Source organism: Balaenoptera borealis, assembly GCF_965194805.1.
Source record: "Balaenoptera borealis genome assembly, chromosome: 11".
Taxonomy (NCBI): Eukaryota; Metazoa; Chordata; class Mammalia; order Artiodactyla; family Balaenopteridae; genus Balaenoptera; species Balaenoptera borealis.
In genome coordinates, this window is record NC_138868.1 from 34,981,851 (window position 1) to 35,003,113 (window position 21,263).

Below are 21,263 nucleotides of genomic sequence, written 5' to 3' on the forward strand. Positions count from 1 at the left end.
ACATTCTCACAGAGACACACAGAATAATGTTTTACCAAATATCTAGGAACCCTGTGGCCCGGTCAAAATGACACATAAAATTAACCAACACAGGAGAAATAGATGAAAAGAAGCATTGGTGCTGATTTAAACACTCCATAATCCTTAAGACTCTCAGCAACACAGTGGAGAGGAGGAACCAAGATGGCGGAGTAGAAGGACGTGCTCTCACTCCCTCTTGCGAGAACACCAGAATCACAACTAGCTGCTGGACAATCATCAACAGGAAGACACTGGAACTCACCAAAAAAGATACCCCACATCCAAAGACAAAGGAAAAGCCACAATGAGATGGTAGGAGGGGCGCAATCACAGTAAAATCAAATCCCATATCTGGTGGGTGGGTGACTCACAGACTGGTGAACACTTATACCACAGAAGTCCACCCACTGGAGTGAAGGTTCTGAGCCCCACGTAAGGCTTCCTAACCTGGGGGTCTGGCAACGGGAGGAGGAATTCCTAGAGAATCAGACTTTGAAGCCTAGTGGGAATTGATTGCAGGACTTCGATAGGACTGGGGGAAACAGAGACTCCACTCTTGGAGGGCATACAAAAAGTAGTGTGTGCATTGGGACCCAGGGGAAGGAGCAGTGACCCTGGGGGAGACTGAACCAGACCTACCTGCTAGTGTTGGAAGGTCTCCTGCAGAGGTGGGGGGGGGGCTCTGTTTCACCATGGGGACAAGGACACTGGTAGCAGAAGTTCTGGGAAGTACTCCTTGGCAAAAGCCCTTCCAGAGTCTGCCATTAGCCCCACCAAAGAGCCCAGGTAGGCTCCAGTATTGGGTTGCCTCAGGCCAAACAACCAACAGGGAGGGAACCCAGCCCCACCCATCAACAGTCAAGTGGATTAAAGTTTTACTGAGCTCTGCCCACCAGAGTAACAGTCAGCTCTACCCACCACCAGTCCCTCCCATCAAGCCTCTTAGATAGCCTCATCCACCAGAGGACAAACAGCAGAAGCAAGAAGAACTACAATCCTGCAGCCTGTGGAACAAAAACCACATTCACAGAAAGATAGACAAGATGAAAAGGCAGAGGGCTATATACTAGATGAAGGAAAAAGATAAAACCCCAGAAAAACAACTAAATGAAGTGGAGATAGGCAACCTTCCAGAAAAAAAATTCAGAATAATAATAGTGAAGATGGGGGCTTCCCTGGTGGCGCAGTGGTTGAGAATCTGCCTGCCAATGCAGGGGACATGGGTTCGAGCCCTGGTCTGGGAAGATCCCACATGCCACGGAGCAACTAGGCCCGTGAGCCACAACTACTGAGCCTGCGCGTCTGGAGCCTGTGCTCTGCAACAAGAGAGGCCGCGATAGTGAGAGGCCCGCGCACCGCGATGAAGAGTGGCCCCCACTTGCCGCAACTAGAGAAAGCCCTCGCACAGAAACGAAGACCCAACACAGCCATAAATAAAAAAATAAATAAATAAAAATAATAGTGAAGATGATCCAGGACCTCAGAAAAAGAATGGAGGCAAAGATCGAGAAGATGCAAGAAATGTTTAACAAAGACCTAGAAGAATTAAACAACAAACAAACAGATATGAACAATACAATAACTGAAATGAAAACTACACTAGAAGGAATCAATAGCAGAATAATTGAGGCAGAAGAACGGATAAGTGACCTGGAAGACAGAATGGTGGAATTCACTGCTGCAGAACAGACTAAAGAAAAAAGAATGAAAAGAAATGAAGACAGCCTAAGAGACCTCTGGGACAACATTAAATGCAACAACATTCGCATTATAGGGGTTCCAGAAGGAGAAGAGAGAGAGAAAGGACCACAGAAAATATTTGAAGAGATGATAGTCAAAAACTTTCCTCACATGGGAAAGGAAATAGCCACCCAAGTCCAGGAAGCACAGAGAGTCCCATACAGGATAAACCCAAGGAGAAACATGCCGAGACACATAGTAATCAAAGTGGCAAAAATTAAAGACAAAGAAAAATTATTGAAAGCAGCAAGGGAAAAACGACAAATAAAATACAAGGGAACTCCCATGAGGTTAACAGCTGATTTCTCAGCAGAAACTCTACAAGCCAGAAAGGAGTGGCATGATATACTTAAAATGATGAAAGGGCAGAACCTACAACCAAGATTACTCTACCCGGCAAGGATCTCATTCAGATTCGATGGAGAAATCAAAAGCTTTACAGACAAGCAAAAGCTAAGAGAATTCAGTACCACCAAACCAGCTCTACAACAAATGCTAAAGGAACTTCTCTAAGTGGGAAACACAAGAGAAGAAAAGGATCTACAAAAACAAACCAAAACAATTAAGAAAATGGTCATAGGAACATACATATTGATAATTACCTTAAACATGAATGGATTAAATGCTCCAACCAAAAGACACAGGCTTGCTGAATGGATACAAAAACAAGACCCATATATATGTTGTCTACAACAGACCCACTTCAGACCTAGGGACACATACAGACTGAAAGTGAGGGGATGGAAAAAGATATTCCATGCAAATGGAAATCAAAAGAAAGCTGGACTAGTAATACTCATGTCAGATAAAATAGACTTTAAAATAAAGAATGTTACAAGAGACAAGGAAGGACACTACATAATGATCAAGGGATCAATCCAAGAAGAAGACATAACAATTATAAATATATATGCACCCAACATAGGAGCACCTCAATACATAAGGCAACTGCTAACAGCTATAAAAGAGGACATCGACAGTGACACAATAATAGTGGGGGACTTTAACACCTCACTTACACCAATGGACAGATCATCCAAAATGAAAAAAAATAAGGAAACAGAAGCTTTAAATGACACAATAGACCAGATAGATTTAATTGATATTTATAGGACATTCCATCCAAAAACAGCAGATTACACTTTCTTCTCAAGTGCACAGGGAACATTCTCCAGGATAGATCACATCATGGGTCACAAATCAAGCCTCAGTAAATTTAAGAAAATTGAAAGCATATCAAGCATCTTTTCTGACCACAACACTATGAGATTAGAAATCAATTGCAGGGAAAAAAAATGTAAAAAACACAAACACATGGAGGCTAAACAATACATTACTAAATAACGAAGAGATCACTAAAGAAATCAGAGGAAAACAAAAAATACCTAGAGACAAATGACAATGAAAACACAATGATCCAACACCTATGGGATGCAGCAAAAGAAGTTCTAAGAGGGAAGTTTATAGCAATACAATCCTACCTCAAGAAACAAGAAAAATCTCAATAAAACAATCTAACCTTACACCTAAAGGAACTAGAGAAAGAAGAACAAACAAAACCCAAAGTTAGCAGAAGGAAAGAAATCATAAAGATCAGAGAGGAAATAAATGAAATAGAAACAAAGAAAACAATAGCAAAGATCAGTAAAACTAAAAGCTGGTTCTTTGAGAAGATAAACAAAATTGATAAGCCATTAGCCAGACTCATCAAGAAAAAGAGGAAGAGGACTCAAATCAATAAAATTAGAAATGAAAAAGGAGAAGTTACAACAGACACCGCAGAAATACAAAGCATCCTAAGAGACTACTACAAGCAACTCTATGCCAATAAAATGGACAACCTGGAAGAAATGGACAAATTCTTAGAAAGGTATAACCTTCCAAGACTGAACCAGGAAGAAACAGAAAATATGAACAGACCAATCACAAGGAATGAAATTGAAACTGTGATTAAAAATCTTCCAACAAACAAAAGTCCAGGACCAGATGGCTTCACAGGTGAATTCTATCAAACATTTAGAGAAGAGCTAACATGCATCCTTCTCAAACTCTTCCAAAAAATTGCAGAGGAAGGAACACTCCCAAACTCATTCTGTGAGGCCACCATCACCCTGATACCAAAACCAGACAAAGATACTACAAAAAAAGAAAATTACAGACCAATATCACAGATGAATATAGATGCAAAAATCCTCAAAAAATACTAGCAAACAGAATCCAACAACACATTAAAAGGTCATAAACCACGACCAAGTGGGATTTATCCCAGGGATGCAAGGATTCTTCAATATATGCAAATCAATCAATGTGATACACCATATTAACAAACTGAAGAATAAAAACCATATGATCAGCTCAATAGATGCAGAAAAAGCTTTTGACAAAATTCAACACCCATTTATGATAAAAACTCTCCAGAAAGTGGGCATAGAGGGAACCTACCTCAACATAATAAAGGCCATATACGACAAACCCACAGCAAACATCATTCTCAATGGTGAAAAACTGAAAGCATTTCCTCTAAGATCAGGAACGAGACAAGGATGTCCACTCTTACCACTATTATTCAACATAGTTTTGGAAGTCCTAGCCACGGCAATCAGAGAAAAAAAAGAAATAAAAGGAACACAAATTGGAAAAGAAGAAGTAAAACTGTCACTGTTTGCAGATGACATGACACTATACACAGAGAATCCTAAAAATGCCACCAGAATACTACTAGAGCTAATCAATGAATTTGGTAAAGTTGCAGGATAGAAAATTAATGCACAGAAATCTCTTGCATTCCTATACACTAATGATGAAAAATCTGAAAGAGAAATTATGGAAACACTCCCATTTACCACTGCAACAAAAAGAATAAAATACCTAGGAATAAACCTACCTAGGAAGACAAAAGACCTGTATGCAGAAAACTATAAGACACTGGTGAAAGAAATTAAAGATGATACCAACAGATGGAGAGATATACCATGTTCTTGGATTGGAAGAATCAATATTGTGAAAATGACTATACTACCCAAAGCAATCTACAGAGTCAATGCAATACCTATCAAATTACCAATGGCATTTTTTACAGAACTAGAACAAAAAATCTTAAAATTTGTATGGAGACACAAAAGACCCCGAATAGCCAAAGCAGTCTTGAGGGAAGAAAACGGAGTTGGAGGAACCAGACTCCCTGACTTCAGACTATACTACAAAGCAATGGTAATCAAGACAATATGGTACTGGCACAAAAACAGAAACATAGATCAATGGAACAAGATAGAAAGCCCAGAGATAAACCCACGCACCTATGGTTAACTAATCTATGACAAAGGAGGCAAAGATATACAATGGAGAAAAGACAGTCTCTTCAATAAGTGGTGCTGGGAAAACTGGACAGCTATATGTAGAAGAATGAAATTAGAACACTCCTTAACACCATACACAAAAATAAATTCAAAATGGATTAAGGATCTAAATGTAAGGCCAAACACTATCAAACTCTTAGAGGAAAACATAGGCAGAACACTCTATGACATAAATCACACTAAGATCCTTTTTGACCCACCTCCTAGAGAAATGGAAATAAAAACAAAAATAAACAAATGGGACCCAATGAAACTTCAAAGCTTTTGCACAGCAAAGGAAACCATAAACAAGACGAAATTACAACCCTCAGAATGGGAGAAAATATTTGCAAACAAAGCAACTGACAAAGGATTAATCTCCAAAATATACAAGCAGCTCATGCAGCTCAATATCAAAAAAACAAACAACCCAATCCAAAAATGGGCAGAAGACCTAAATAGACATTTCTCCAAAGAAGACATACAGATGGCCAAGAAGCACATGAAAAGCTGCTCAACATCACTGATTATTAGAGAAATACAAATCAAAACTACAATGAGGTATCACCTCACACCAGTTAGAATGGGCATCATCAGAAAATCTACAAACAACAAATGCTGGAGAGGGTGTGGAGAAAAGGGAACCCTCTTGCACTGTTGGTGGGAATATAAATTGATAGAGCCACTATGGAGAACAGTATGGAGGTTCCTTAAAAACTAAAAATAGAATTACCGTATGACCCAGCAATCCCACTACTGGGCATATACCCAGAGAAAACCATAATTCAAAAAGACACATGCACCCCAATGTTCATTGCAGCACTATTTACAATACCCAGGTCATGGAAGCAATCTAAATGCCCATCGACAGAGGAATGGATAAAGAAGATGTGGTACATATATACAATGGAATATTACTCAGCCATAAAAAGGAACGAAATTGAGTCATTTGTTGAGACATGGATGGATCTAGAGACTGTCATACAGAGTGGAGTCAGAAAGAGAAAAACAAATATCGTATATTAACGCATATATGTGGAACCTAGAAAAATGGTACAGATGAGCCGGTTTGCAGGGCAGAGGTTGAGACACCGATGTGGAGAACAAACGTATGGACACCAAGGGGGGAAAACCGCGGTGGGGTGGGGATGGTGGTGTGCTGAATTGGGCGATTGGGATTGACATGTATACACTGATGTGTATAAAATTGATGACTGATAAGAACCTGCAGTACAAAAAAACAAACAAAGAAAAAAACCAACTAACACTAAACTTTCTTTGGGTTATTTGTATGGAAATATGTTAATATAAATGTTTCAGACATTACCTGAAATTTCTAAAAATCTTATATGTTCTGGTATAATGTCATAAGTCATAATTGTAGTTATTACTTTAAAATGTATATCTCAGGAATAACTAAATTTTCTTGTCAATTGCATTATTATGAACTTCCATCAAATCTTTAACCATGGTCATTTTTAAGTCTTTTGTCATTTACAGACAGTTCTGGGTGTACTCTGATGCTTTTGCAAAAATGTTCCTATAAAAGGGTTTCATCTTCAAGGAATTCATGGAAAAGACTCTGACAAGTACAGGTTTCTGGTAACTGACTATACTGCTGAACTGAATGAATAAGCATTTTCAGAACTCTAATGGAAAACTGATGAACTCATAAAAGTGCTAACAAAAGATCAAGATGAAAAAAAAATTAATTACATGGGACTGAGTGAACTGATGAAGATGATTATAATTTTTGTGACTTTCTGTTTGAATAAAAAAAAAAATCCCACAAGGACTCAGAGGCAAAAAATATACAAATCAATTTTCACTGCAAAGTAAAGGAGCTGTTACAGTGGAGGATTACTGGACTGAATGTCAATATTATGAGATAGTATAGTGTGTTTCGTGTTTGGTAAATGCAATCATTGTTGCTTTTGTTGTGGTCATCCATTTACAATGCTTGGTGTCAGTTTATTTATCTCTTGTAAAAAATAAAATACAGTGTGTGTGTGTGAAAAAAAAAAAGACTCTCAGCAAATCTAAGTTTCATCATGTTCCATGCAAATTAAGATGCTAGGATGAAAATAAACATGTATTAGCTTGAAAATAAAAAGAAAAAATGAAAGTAGGAAGGGTTTGCACTGTATTCCAGTTGAAATAAAGTATAATGACTGAGATTCTGACATGCTCTTTTAGTACCAGAATAACATTTATGCATCAAAATCTGCTTATGAATGCACAATAAATATACTAATCTTGTATAACAAATGTAGCCACTAACTGTTCTTTTACATATATTGAATAGGATCTTTATCTCTTTACATATATTGAATAGAAAATCAAAAGAATCTTTTTTCTAGAAACATCTTTCCCTTTAAAGTACAATTTATTCTGCTAGCAATAAATTAATAAAATGAGGCATGCCTTGTTCTTTCCAAGTCAAAGTCCCTAACTTCATGGAATTTATATTTCACCAAAGTGAGACAGAAATTAAACAAATAATCCAATGAAATTAATCCACAATATATCAAGTGATAATAAATGGGCTCTGCAGAAAAATAAAATAAGGGTAAATGTGATAGAAAGTGCTGAGAGATGGCAGATGTTATAGGTGGTCATGGAAGGCCTTGCCAGTAAAGTGACAACTGAGCAGAAACCCAAAGGAAGTAAGTGCACTATGCAGAATCCCTAAGGACCATTGCAGACAGGGCAACAACTAGTGCAAAGTCACTGAGGCAGGGGAATGCCACAAATCAGATGTTCCAGAAAATCAAAAAGGCTCCTATGGCAGAGATGAGTTAAGGGGGAGTAGGAGATAAAGTCAGAGCGATTGGGGGGGGGGGGGGGAGTTCAGATCCCATAGTGCCTTGTAAGCCTTTGTAGCTTGCTTTTCTCTCAAGTTTGAGCAGAGGGGTGACGTGATCAGATTTAGAGTTTAAAGCTGTCACTCTGATTCCTGGGTGGACAACAGACTGCAGGAGGACATTGATTACGTACAGGGAAACCAGTTCAATGGTTATTGTAATAATCCAGATGACAGGTGAGAGTGACTTGGATGAGAGGGTTAGCAATGGAATTAGAGAAAGGAATTGGATTCTGGATATCTTTTGAATGGTTATCCTCTTCTCTTTGATTCACACTCTTTTCCCCCAGTTTATTCATTTTGTAATAAGGCAGATGACTTATGTGAGCAACAGATCTAGTCTACAATATAACATCATCCATGACATATTTCACTACGATTTTTATTTTAAATTATGATTTAAATTTTATCACTGATGGCTGGGTAGGCAGTGTGAGAAACAGACAAGGAGGAGCCTAAGATTTTTTGTGTAAGAAATGCTGCAGTTTACTGAAATGGAAAAGACTTTGGGAAGAAGTTGTCTTGTTTTGCTTTGCCTTATCTTGTTTTGTGTGGGGTGGAAATTAGGTTTCTAGTTTTGCATAAGTTAAGTTTGATATGACTATTTGGTATCCAAGGGAAGCTCTCGTGTGGTCAGTGGAGCCCAGTAAAGGGTGAATCAAAAATAACTGAGTCTACGGTGCTTTGTGTCCACCTAGAGGGTGGGATAGGGAGGGTGGGAGAGAGGTGCAAGAGGGAGGAGATATGGGGATATATGTACATGTATAGCTGATTCACTTTGTTATATAGCAGAAACTAACACACCATTGTAAAGCAATTATACTCCAATAAAGATGTTAAAAAAATTTTTTTTTAAATAAAAGAAAATGGAAAAAAAAAAAAAATGGAGCTCTGCACAGACGTGACCCTCAGGGCAAAGAGCCCTGGCATCAACAGTAACAAACACCCTCAAAGTTTCTTATGCACGTTAAAATTTGAAAACCTTTGCCAGAGATTAAAAATAATAACTGAGTCTTTTAAAAGCAAATCTTATGTGTACACACAAGTATTCAGTTGTCTCCATTCCTCTTCCTCACAAACACATCGGATTACTTAAAGTTTCTCACCTTAAATACTGGGGAATTGCTGAATAAAAGTAGAAATATTAATTGTCATTTCTAATTGTTTAGCTACCAGTTGTTATAGAACTCTGGGGGAGACCCAGCTCATTACTAAACTGTTAATTTAAATCCTAATAAAATGTATTAGGAGTAATGGATGATTATGGGCCAAGATATGATGTTCACAAAATTGAGCCGCCCCGTTTGACAACCAGCGCCCGGGGTCGAAAGAGTGTAAGGAAACAGTTGTCATGACCCTGAAGGTTAAGAAAGAAAATAAGCTCATAACGAATCTCTGGTTCAGGAGATAACCTACTGTTTTTTCCTTCCCTGCTATTAATATTTTCTCTGTTCTTCTTTGCCTTCTTTATATTTAGAGTTTAATTCACTCTCTTTGTGTGTTTGTGTGTGTGTGTGTATACACACACACACACATATGTATATTTCCCTTTCTGGTCCAGGTAAGTGTAATATAACGGCGTTTGATTGTTTTTATGCTGTCTTGACCCGGTTTCCAGGTCCTGGGTAGAGTCTGGTCAGCTCCCCTTCTGAAGCAACCAATTAAGTCTGCACCCTGACCACTTCCCTTATTGGGCTTTCATACTCTGAACCACAGTGCACTTAACCTAATCTCCATGGGGCCAGGAATCAGAACGAGGGAGAACCTTCCACCCCGTAATGCCCTGGGGGTCCACAGAAGATTTCAAATTAGCCAGTTCACAGGGACTAAAAACTAAACCCAGAAGTTCGCCATACAGAGGCTGCTCCCTACAGCTCCAGCTTGCTGTTACTCTGTCCCAGGGTAAAAGTGCTTATGCGGCTCTGCCTGACAGCCTTCTTTCATTTGGAGCTGTAAGAAAGAGTTCTGACTTTCATCTATCCAACTGTCAGTGTATTTTGATGTGTCCTGCCCTGAAAAGAAACCTTACGTTTTTTAAAAACAGGAAGGAAGGAAGGGATGGAGAACTCTTTTTATCCTGACTACTTCCCTTTCTTCATCTCATTCACACTCCTAGAATTCTCTCCTCTTGTATGATTTCTAGATTCTTTCTGCTTCCTTGTCCTTCTCTCTTAAAATGTTCCTTCCTTCTCACTATCTCCTCTCTATAAAAATACAATGATCATAATTCCCTGTGCTCATGAATTTCTGTAAGTTATCCCAAAAGACTTTATAAAAGTTAAAACTAAAAAAAAAGAGTAAAAATTATTAAAACTTTAATAGAGTAAAAGTGAAAATGTCAGGCATAGAGTGTAAAAGCTTGGAAGTGCTATAACACACACACACAAAATAATAACAGACACCATTAATGGGAGAGTAATAAGCAATACCTTTGCGTGATATCCATTTTAACTTGAACTACCTTTGACTATTTCCACCATCAGCAGTTTTCTCTAGCTCATACATCTTATGGCTTATGAATAAAGTGTGGAGGTGGTTTTCATTTGTTAATACTGCTTTACCACTTAGTTGTAGATTTGTCAAAGCATAAAGTTTACTTCTCGATACTTTTTATTTAAGTTTTCTTAAATTCCAGTAACTCTTTATAGTTTACCTGGATTATACATTGTTCTTTTTTCCTCCAATATGTGAACACTCTTTTTACATTAAATTTCTCCTTTACACAATTCTTTTTTTTTTTCCACATCAATCCTCTTTGCGTCATCAGATATTATTTTCAATGTTCTATGCCTTAGGCAGATCTTCCTAATTGCTGCTGGTGTCTGTCATATGCCGAATTAAGAATAATAGCAAGGGAGGTTACCCAACTCTCTTCATTAATGACATGTGTTGCTGCAACTCATAAGGAGATGATGAAAAGCTTCAAGTTTCAGAAAATACAGCCAAGTTTAAGACCCAAAAAATCTAAGCCAAGAATCAGAAGAGACAACAGCAACTAGTATATGCTATGGTTTTACAGTTTGTGGAAATTATAGGTGTGATGAAATAAAAAAGTTCCAATTTGTTTTGGAACATTTTTAGTTCCTTGTTCATGAATAACTTTAATCTGCAGTTTATTCAGATAATATGATACTACATAAAGATATTTTTACTTTTTAGTAAATAAGAACATTTTTATGAAACAACAAGAAGAAAGTATGATCCAAGAAGCACAGGAAAGATATGCAACCGACATAATGTTTATTTAATATTTTTCCTCAGAATTTTAAAATAATTTATAACATCTCATATACTCAGTCTTAAATATTGCACTAATTTTGCTAATTAACTTTTAACATTTAGTCTTAAATATATAAGCTAGAGACATAGAAGGTAAAGAAATAAGGCTAGGCTCTGTACCAAGAAAGTATATGATTTATATCTTATGGTTTGGTTTAATTTCTTTGCTGAGCCAGCAGAGGAGACATTTATGAGGGCTGCCAGAACATACATTAATTTTTTTCATTGAGGCAGATTTTACAAGTGGAACCAAATTATGTATGGGAATTATACAGAAGTTCTCACAAATAGAGACACTAATGTTTTCCAAAACAAACTGGTGATTTTCACTGTCTGGGGAGTTTATTATTTCAACAAAGTACAGTAATTTTTGGTTTTGTTCTTGTTTTTCAACTTTGGAATTAAAGAGTGGATGGAGACTCTGATAATGTTTTTGGAATGCTTCTTGCTGTATCACAAACTTCTCTCAGAGTGTTTCCTATATATATATATTTTGTAACTATTAGGAAATCTTTATTAAGTACCTAAGCTGGGTACCATGGGAATACAAAGATGAATTAGAACGACTATTTCTTTTGAAGGATTTTCCATTGGTGAAGGAAAGAGACAAATGCAGAATTAGCTTAATGCAGAGTAAGTGTTAACTATAGATATTAACAATGTAGAGAAGAGCAAACAGAAGCAAGGTCAGCCTGTCTCTGGAATCAGGGTAGGTGAGGTTGTGGGGTGAGCCCACCCACTTGGGTGACCCCAGTATAAGGTAAGGGAGTTGAGCCCAGGCATGGAGGTGTGAAAGTGTACAGTCTTCAGGAAATGAGAGGCAGTCTGGAGAGGCTGGGGATTCAGGTGACAGAGGACAGTAGTGGGGATGAGGCTCTGATCAGAGTTTAGATGGTCTTGAATACCATATTAAGAAGTTTAGACTCTGAATAGCGTAACTCAAGTTTCAATTCAATTAATTTTCTAACAGATTTGGTTATTAATTCAGGGGTGCACATCACACAACTACACCTTCTCCTCTGGTGAAAATTTTCATTTTCTAACCATTAGAAATAGTTATATAGCTCTACGTTAACCATAACTCTTTATGGTCTATATTTTAGTTTCATAATAAAGATTCAGGGATGCACTTCACATTGGGAAGGAATCTCCTTTATCAGAAAAAAATAGGTAAATTTTCTATTATTTATTAATTATTTCTCATCACTTGGACCTACAAGTTCTTACAGGTTATTTTACACTTATTTAGAAAGAAAACTATTTAAATAATTTCAACTAGAGGGGTTTAAAATATTATTAAGTGATAATGACCATTATCACTTAATAATTAAGTGATAATGACCTCATAGTATTTGGCCAGGTTTTGAATTAAGCACCTTCACCCAGGTATCACCTAATGCTCCAGTTACTATTGCTGTGTAACAAACCACTCCAGATTTAGTGATGTAAAACGACCACCATGTAATTTTGCTAATGAACTCTATGGAAAATAGCAGACAGAGCACTGCAGGGATGGCTCATCTCCGTCCCACAATGTCTGAGGACTCAGGTAGGAAAACTCAAACAGTTAAGGACTGGAATAATCTGTATGCTTTGTCAGTCTCATATCTGGGCTTGGATGAGTAGCTTCTCCTTGTGAACTGGCCTTCTCAAAGCATGATGACCAGATTCCTAAAGGGAGTGTTGTTAGGGCAATGTCCTGAGAGCAAGCAGTCGAAGAGAACCAGGTGGAAGATGCATGGCCTTTGAGGATCTAGCCGCAGGATTCACACAGCATCCCTTCTGTCATGCATTATTAGTCAAATTGGCCACAGGTCCATCCTTTCAACAGGAGGACTGTCAAATATTTCTGGGCCGTGTTTAAAACTGCCATACCTAGTATCTTAATCCTAACTCAGACTATTGGCTATTTGAAGATTTCTTCTCTCTTAGACTGGGTCTTGCTGATGCACATTCCATTTTATTCATTATTTTATCCCTAGGACATAATATGGCACATAGTATGGGTTCAAAAAGTATTAGTTGGAAAAACAAACTATTTCCCAAATGCATCTTGCTTGCCTCATTTTTTTTTGTCTTGCCAATCCTGATAGGTAGAATATCCCTTTCATTCCTCTATGAATTCATATATATATATATATATACACACACATATATATGTGTGTATATATATACACATATATTATTTGAATGAGAAAGAAGAACTCTCTAATATCAATTGTATATAGTAGCGGTTCTAGGCGCCTTGCAAACATGATTTTATTGAGTCCTCATAACAACTTTATGGCAAATATTATTATCTCCTGTTTATGAATGAAGGAATAGACTCATAAGTTTAAGTAACTTGCCTGAGGTAAACTTAAAAGCAACAGAAGTATTAAGCCCAGGTGTGTTTGATTCCAAAATTTTGCTGAGCTTAACAAACACTTACTAAACACCAACCATGTATTCGTGGTTATGTTAGGAACCAAAGGTATAAAAACTTAGCCCCTCCTTTTTAGCAGCTCAGAGTCTAATGAAAAGAAGTCTCACCATCGAAGAAAGTACATAATTTTTTCCACTCCATCACCTTGCATTCCTCTATCCTGTAAGGTACTGTAGAAAGTACTGTGTACATTAAAAATACCATTAAGAGGCAGTCATCCCAACTTCGTTCCTTTTTATGGCTGAGTATTATTCCATTGTATATATGTACCATATCTTCTTTATCCATTCATCTGTCGATGGACATTTAGGTTGCTTCCATGTCTTGGATATTGTAAATAGTGCTGCAATGAACATTGTTCTGAATTATGGTTTTCTCAGGGTATATGCCCAGTAGTGGGATTGTTGGGTCATATGGTAGTTGTCTGTCATACAGAGTGAAGTAACTCAGAAAGAGAAAAACAAATATCATATATTAACGCATATATGTGGAATCTAGAAAAATGGTACAGATGAACCTATTTGCAGGGCAGTAATAGAGACGCAGATGTAGAGAATGGACATGTGGATGCAGTGGGGGGGGGGCAAAGGGGGATGGGATGAATTGGGAGATTGGGATTGACATATATACACTACCATGTGTAAAACTGATAGCTAGTGGGAACCTGCTGTATAGCGCAGGGAGCTCAACTCGGTGCTCTGTGGTGACCTAGATGGGTGGGATGTGGGGGGAGGGAGGTCCAAGAGGGAGGGGATATATGTATACATACAGCTGAACCTTCATTGTACAGCAGAAACTAATACAACATTGTAAAGCAGCTATACCCCAATAAAACAAACAAACAAAATCCAAACCAACAAACAAAAAAGAGACAGTCATCTCGTTCAAAAAGGTTAAGCTGGAGCTAAGATGCACAAATCCACTTGAAATGTAATTGGCCTGCGTATTCTTGCCCTTTTTGTGGAGGAGGGACCCTGCATAATGAACCCAGACTACTGAATTCAATCCTTGCAGTAGCAATATGCCCAGCTTGGGGATGGATCCAGTTGGTCCATGTCATTTAAACATTTGCATCATAAAAGGAACCTAACTTCTACTGAAATGCAGTAAATAGTAAATGACAAATTAACAATCCAACCACAAGTGTTAAAAGAATCTAGAAGTGAAACAGATTACTTTCAGCTGGAATTATCAGGAAAGGCTCATAAAAGAGGTAGAATTTGACCTGCGTTTTGTAGCATAGAAGGAAGTGTTTCATGTGAAGCAGAAGGGAAGACAATGATTCCAGGTACAAGAAACATTAGGCACAGCAGTTGAGAAAGGAAAGAACAAGACTGTTCTGGGCTAGAAATAAGACTAGTTTAGTAAAATTAGAGGTAAGGTGCATTTTTAAAGGAAACATCATAAAATAAAGCCTGCATATATTTGTGACTATTTTTGAGCTCCTATACTACACAAAATAATATTAGCTCCCTTTCACTGAGTGCTTTGTATTATGCAAAGCTGGTGAGTCTTATTCTGACCATATATAGAAACAAATGAGTGAGCAGAAATGAAAAAAAAAAAAAGAAAAAAGGAAGGAAGATAGACAAAAGGAAGGAAGGAAGGAATGAAGGAAGGAAGGGAGGGGGGAGGGAGAGAGGGAGGGAGGGGGAAGGGAAATTTTAGAATTAGAAAGCAAACTTGGCAGTGTGCAAATACCACTTAACTAAGCCACTTACCATGGGTAGTGCATAAAGTAGGTTTTTGATTTCTGGATTATTGCCTAAAAGAGATGCCATACAAAAACAATTTAGCATAGTTAGTCAAATGTCTTATGACCCGTTTCCAAATACCCCACCTTTCACAAAATAGAATTTTCTTTTGGCAGTTTCGATTGCCTATGTCTTTTAATGCTGTGCTGGCAGTCTTTCCAATGTTCTATCATCTGGGTATCAGATTAGTGTTCATACTTTATGTTCCTCAACCATCTACCTAATGAGATTATAAAATTCAAGAACACATAGATTTAAAGTTGAAAATACTTGGACTACTAGAAGTTGAGTGCTAGATTTAGTGTCCTTTAGGCTATAAAAAGTAGAGAAAAATAGGGGAAATCTGGCAGCTAGTACAGGCAATAAAATGTCAATTGATCTTAAAGCACACTGTAGAGGTATTCAGTCATCCTGTTAAAATTAAATTAAGCTCCCCCCCTTTTAATTAAAATCTGTAAATAAACTAAGTAAAATCATCACATCAGAGAGCTAGAGAAGAACATGATGTCCACTTTAATCACTTCTCATTTTGCAGATTTGCAGATATTAACTGATATTCTGGTTGGGCAGAGGATAAAACACCAAACTTTTTTCTCACTAATGAATACAATAGAATGAATACTGTTTTTAACAACCCAAAACACTAGGAACAGAAAACTTTATTTGAACTAGAAAAAGTTAAGAATGTTACCCTTTAAAAATTATAATTTTACTAACAAAATTTTTTACTATAAAGTTTGGCATTCTTGATTTGCTTAAATTATACTGTTGATTGCCATCCCTAACTTTATAATATTTCAATAACATTATTATTTAGGAAAATATTTATCTGAAAATTTTCTCAATACTTCCCATTACACAGTCAAATTTAATCTGCTACATATATATACATGTGTATATATATATATATATATGTTTTTTTAAAATCTTGCCTTTAATATTATCGTTACCTTCCTCTTTCTACCCTACAATCCTCTCTGTAATTTTGTCTTGTTCTGAACTCTTGGCATTTAGCATTTTCTAACATGCTGAACTGGCCATGGGATACTGAAATGTCTTCAAATGGATCCAGGTTCTACCAATATCCTGACAACAGAGATGTTGCTCGGTTGTATACAGTCCCTCCTCTATGTCCAGCATCAATAAAACAGATGAACACAAAAATTATACAAACTAGGGGAAAGGTGAAGATACACCATATTCTAAGATAACCAGAAATAGGGGTTTTTACCCACTGGATCTGTTTAAGTAGAGATATGCAAACTGTTAGAAAATTACAACATTCATTAATCCACTCAAAAGAAAAAAGGGAAAAGAAATATTAACTACAGCACTTTTGCTTTAAACACCCCTCTTGCCCCTTAAGTGGAGTATTTCACTCAAACCTGATGGAATATTCCCTTTAAAGCTTTCCTTTATGCTTAAAATTTGGTAACTAACTGATAAAAACATTACCAAAAGAATTTTTACATACCCATAAAATGTCCTGTGATATTGCGAATTTTGTTTTAATCACTTATTTGGCTTATTTCAGCCAGTTTATTTTGAAATGTTAGGAATCTTTGGGGAAAATACTTGACATTAATGGTATTAACAGACTAGCCCAATCTAAGAACTTAGATTAGGTCTGGAAGTTATTAAAAACAAAAAAGTTTCTTGATAATTTTTCCACTATATTTGTTACTCAGAGAATATTAATTAGGAAAATCAACTCATCTGTTACTTTTTTAAGGAAAGTTTAAAATGAGTTTACATGTGCATATGCATGTATTATACATGCCTATTTTTCTTTGCTTTCCATTTCCTTAGCTTTATTTTTTTATATATTAATTCTCTTAGGACATTTCTGGTTATATGTCTGGAAACTTCAGCCATCTAGAAAAAAAGAAGGTTGGGAAATAATGAAAAAAATGTGGTGAAAGAATTCACATAAAAGTTTTGGAGACTTGAAAATGGGAACAACAGACACAAAAAATTACTGAACTAGAAAAAAATAGGCCTTCCTGGCAGGTACTTATATAGCAATATACTGATAACTGTGGGATAAAAATAAAGGCACCCAGACATTATTACAGAGTTCTCCTCCAAGGAATCAAACTTCTAATTCAAAGGTAAAGAGAGATTGTGATTCATATTTTTTCTTTCTGCTTTAGACATTAGAAAAAAATTACCAGTTGTAAAAGAAAAATGAAATCTTAAAAATAAATTTAGTTCAATTATTTACTTCAAGTATCTTCTTAGGAATTTCATCCTATTTACTTTTATGCAAATACACACATATACACAGAGGAGGATGTATAATCTGTGTATTGATATATAATGTCAAAACTATATATTATATATTCAATTTATGTCAATATGAATCTCATCATTGTCCCTTATATATAGATTTTTTTTCAATAGGTGTCCAAGCAGTGGAAAAAATATAAAAATGACAAGTCAGAGGAGTTTCTTCCAGTGGGATTAATTCCAGTATTTAAGTAGTTTCTGAATATTAGCAATCCAAGAGGTATTAAGTTAAATGTTAAGATTCTGGGAATTGAATTAGAGATTATTTAAGGAAGGGGAGAAATTCTTGTTTAAATTCTTCCCTTTGAATAATTCAATCCATGTTTTTAATAATTCTCATGCAACCAAGATGTCTTCTGGAGTTACCATAGTATTCACTAATTACTAATAAAATATTCTATTACCTAATTTGCTAATCCAGGGGATCCTGAAGAGTGTGAAGAAAGACAGTAATTTGGGATTAAAAAACAAATGCATAAGAGTTTCCACTGAGCCGTGATTTGCTCTGAGATTTTTTTCCCTCTTTTCCAATTACAGGCATTAGCTAAAATCAATACCAATCCACGTTCCATTCCAAAGGTCAACAGACTTCACTCAATCACTTCAATGAGAATATGCACAGTAATTTTGACTCTTTTCTCCATTAAGATCTAATGATTCTTCTTCAGAAGGAATTTTCAAGTCTGAGCACCACTCACTCCCCACCACTTCTTAATGTTTCCTCTGCTACTTCCTTAGTGAAACTGTCATTTTGTGCACCTGGACTATTGCAATATTTCTCTAGGGGACCTCCATCTCTAGCCATTTGTCTCAGCTGGCTACAACCAATTCTCCACATTGCTTTATAACATATATGATCATGTCATTCTTGTGCTCCAAAACTGTCAATAGTATCCGAAAGCCAATTGAACACAGACCTTATTCCTTACTAAAGTATTCCAAGGTCTTCACAAGCTGGGTCTACCTACAAACACTCCTACCATTTTCCACACATGAGACGGGAGATTTTCAGAATTATAGATCTCACAGATTTATAATCTATCTTTTATCTAGCTATAGATATATGCATATATCTATATATGTGTACCCATAAACACAGTTTCTAAAATAGGTGTCTAAGATAATTGCAAACTTTAAAATTTTTCCAAATTAAGAAAATACAAAATTGCCATTTAACATCACCTTTACTTTACAAAAAAAGAAAAAAAAATACTTTTTCCCTTCACTTAAATTAACTGTTTATGAAAACACTTCACATTGTTATGTCACTTATTTTTCATATATCACTGTAATAATGATGACTTTGTCATATATTGGCAGGAGTGTCTGGCAATGACAGGTATTTGGGAATCACTGCACTAGACTAGTCATCATTCCCTAAAAACATACTGATTGGTAATATTATGACTCATAGACTTACATTAATTATGAGAATGGTTGAAAACTCAGACGACTGTGTCAGTTAAGGTCTTGGCAGGAAACCAGCACAGTCAGCAGGGATTTTGAAATAACAGGGATATTTGCAGGAGCAAGGCCAAGGTTAAGGAAATCAACAAGGTATGTTAGGGCATCCAGGGATTAGCAACAGCAGGAAGGGCTGCAGAGGATAACAGGTGGTATCAGAGGCTCAGGGAGGCCTCATGGCATTTTTAAATGAAAGAACCAGAATCCTGATGCCTTAGCAGAGAGCAGAGGAAGAAAACCCTACATCCCTCTCCTCTTTCTGATTGCTAATGCCTCTCACTGGTCGATTCAGTGGCAAGTCAGAGGGCAAGGGAATAAGGCTGACAGAGTCAATAAGGATCAAGCCAGTCCTCTGCACAGAATAGGGAAAGAAAGGAGAAAATGGATGGGGTGACATGGGAAGGACAAATGGAGAATAACTAGCCAACTAATTTTCTTCCTGTCCTATTTGTAGAAATTTAAGGCAAGCTTAATTTGAATTGCAGTGCCCTTTATTTTGCCATTTTTCCTTAGCTAATTGCGTTAGAATGCCTATGTTAGAGTAGTGCTTTCCAATCTTTTTTTACGTTATGGCACATGTCAGTCAATCAGAGGATTTGGGATGCATACAAACAATCCCGAATTTACAATGGTTCTACTTATGATTTTTTGACTTTACAATGGTGCAAAAGTGATATGTATTCAGTAGATTCATACTTTGAATTTTGATCTTTTCATGGGCTAGAGATATGTGGTCTGATACTCTTATGACGCTGGGCAGCAGCAGCGAGCGACACCTCCCGGTCAGCCATGCAATCACGAGGGTCAACCACCAATACACTGAACCCATACAACCACTCTGGGTTTTTTTTAGTATAGTACAGTGTTCAATAAATGTCATGAGATAGCCAATGCTTTATTATAAAATAGGCTTTGTGTTATATGATTTGCTCAACTGGAGGCTAATGTAAGTGTTCTGAGCACATTTAAGGTAGGTGAGGCTAAGCCATAATGTTTGGCAGGTTAGGAGTATTAAATTCATTTTTGATGAACTTAAGATATTTTTAGCTTATGATGGGTTTAATGGGACAACTCCATCGTAAGTTGAGGAAGATCTATAGGTAAAAGCCTTGGTGAAAAAAATATTTTTTTGCACTCTCTTTGTACTATGAATAGACATGATTCTACATATTAAATTTATATGAAACTTCCCAACAACAATTAAAACTGAATTTTTTAAATAGGAAAATTAAGCTTGCTTTCGTAATTTTTTTTAGTATTGCTTTTTATGCTTGAAATGGTCAGTCACAATTCCTGATCAAGACCTTAACAAAGTTCTCTTCATATTCTTGAGTCACCATTGACTAGAAATGTTGTTGGTAAAATTAAGTAAAACCATTTTTATAGCCTTTTAAAATTTATAAGAATGAGATTATATTTAAAGAAAAGCTCTTTTTTCTTTTCTTATGAAGGCAATATGTTAAACGTATACTGTGATGATGAAAATGAATTTCAAGTCCAAAAAACAATTCAAATCAGGTGTTCCGAAGTTTTAATGAAGTTCTAATTTTCAGAGTACACATGCATTGTCAGGGCAGTCCTTCTGCTGCTAGCTTTGAGGCCACTTAAAGTCACATCCACTGCAAATGGAAAGGAGTGTCTCAAATTTGTGAAAACAGAGATTTGGAGCCATCATCCAGATCTGTGCCCACAAGGAGATCTCATCCTCTAACCCTTCCTCCAACACCTTCCTCTGAACTCACTAGGGTTTGCCCTGTCCTTGTGGACATCTAGAACTCCTCCATTAACTTCTTGATGGGCTGCACTGTGCACTCATTCTAGACACTGAGTAGATGCCCAGGTGGCAGAGCATGTCCAAAGAAGGACTGAAGAATGGTTATCAGACCTCTCATTATCTCAGTAATGACTCCAGCCTCCCAGACTTCATTCATATGCCCCAAGGCCAAAGGAGGTTAATATTACAGACATACGATTGTAACCTTTACTACTGTACACTGATTGGGAAGCTTGAGACCCAGAAAAAACCTTTGCTTAGTTATAGTCAGTTACCTTTATGAAAACAATTCCAAAGGGTAAAAAGATCAACATTCTTG

At 36.7% G+C, this 21,263-nt stretch overlaps 1 protein-coding gene and 1 long non-coding RNA gene across 6 annotated transcripts in view; one reads left to right on the plus strand and one right to left on the minus strand.

The window, feature by feature from the left end:
* LOC309606032 overlaps window positions 1–21,263 on the plus strand; it is a 1,194,635-nt gene that overhangs the window by 312,230 nt on the left and 861,142 nt on the right. The gene's annotated exons all lie outside the window — the stretch shown is intronic.
* Window positions 1–21,263, minus strand: part of GAS2 (growth arrest specific 2) — a 159,725-nt gene that overhangs the window by 128,092 nt on the left and 10,370 nt on the right. For 2 of the 5 annotated variants that reach the window (XM_082342503.1, XM_082342501.1), the window contains exons 1-2: window positions 19,127–19,208; window positions 15,385–15,428 (exon numbers count right to left, since the gene is read on the minus strand). The exons of 1 other annotated variant lie outside the window; for it this stretch is intronic. The gene's annotated coding sequence lies outside the window, so the exon portion shown is untranslated. Of the gene's footprint in view, window positions 1–15,384; window positions 15,429–19,126; window positions 19,209–21,263 lie in introns of those variants that run through there. 2 more of the 5 variants (XM_082342505.1, XM_082342506.1) reach the window with 1 other exon arrangement.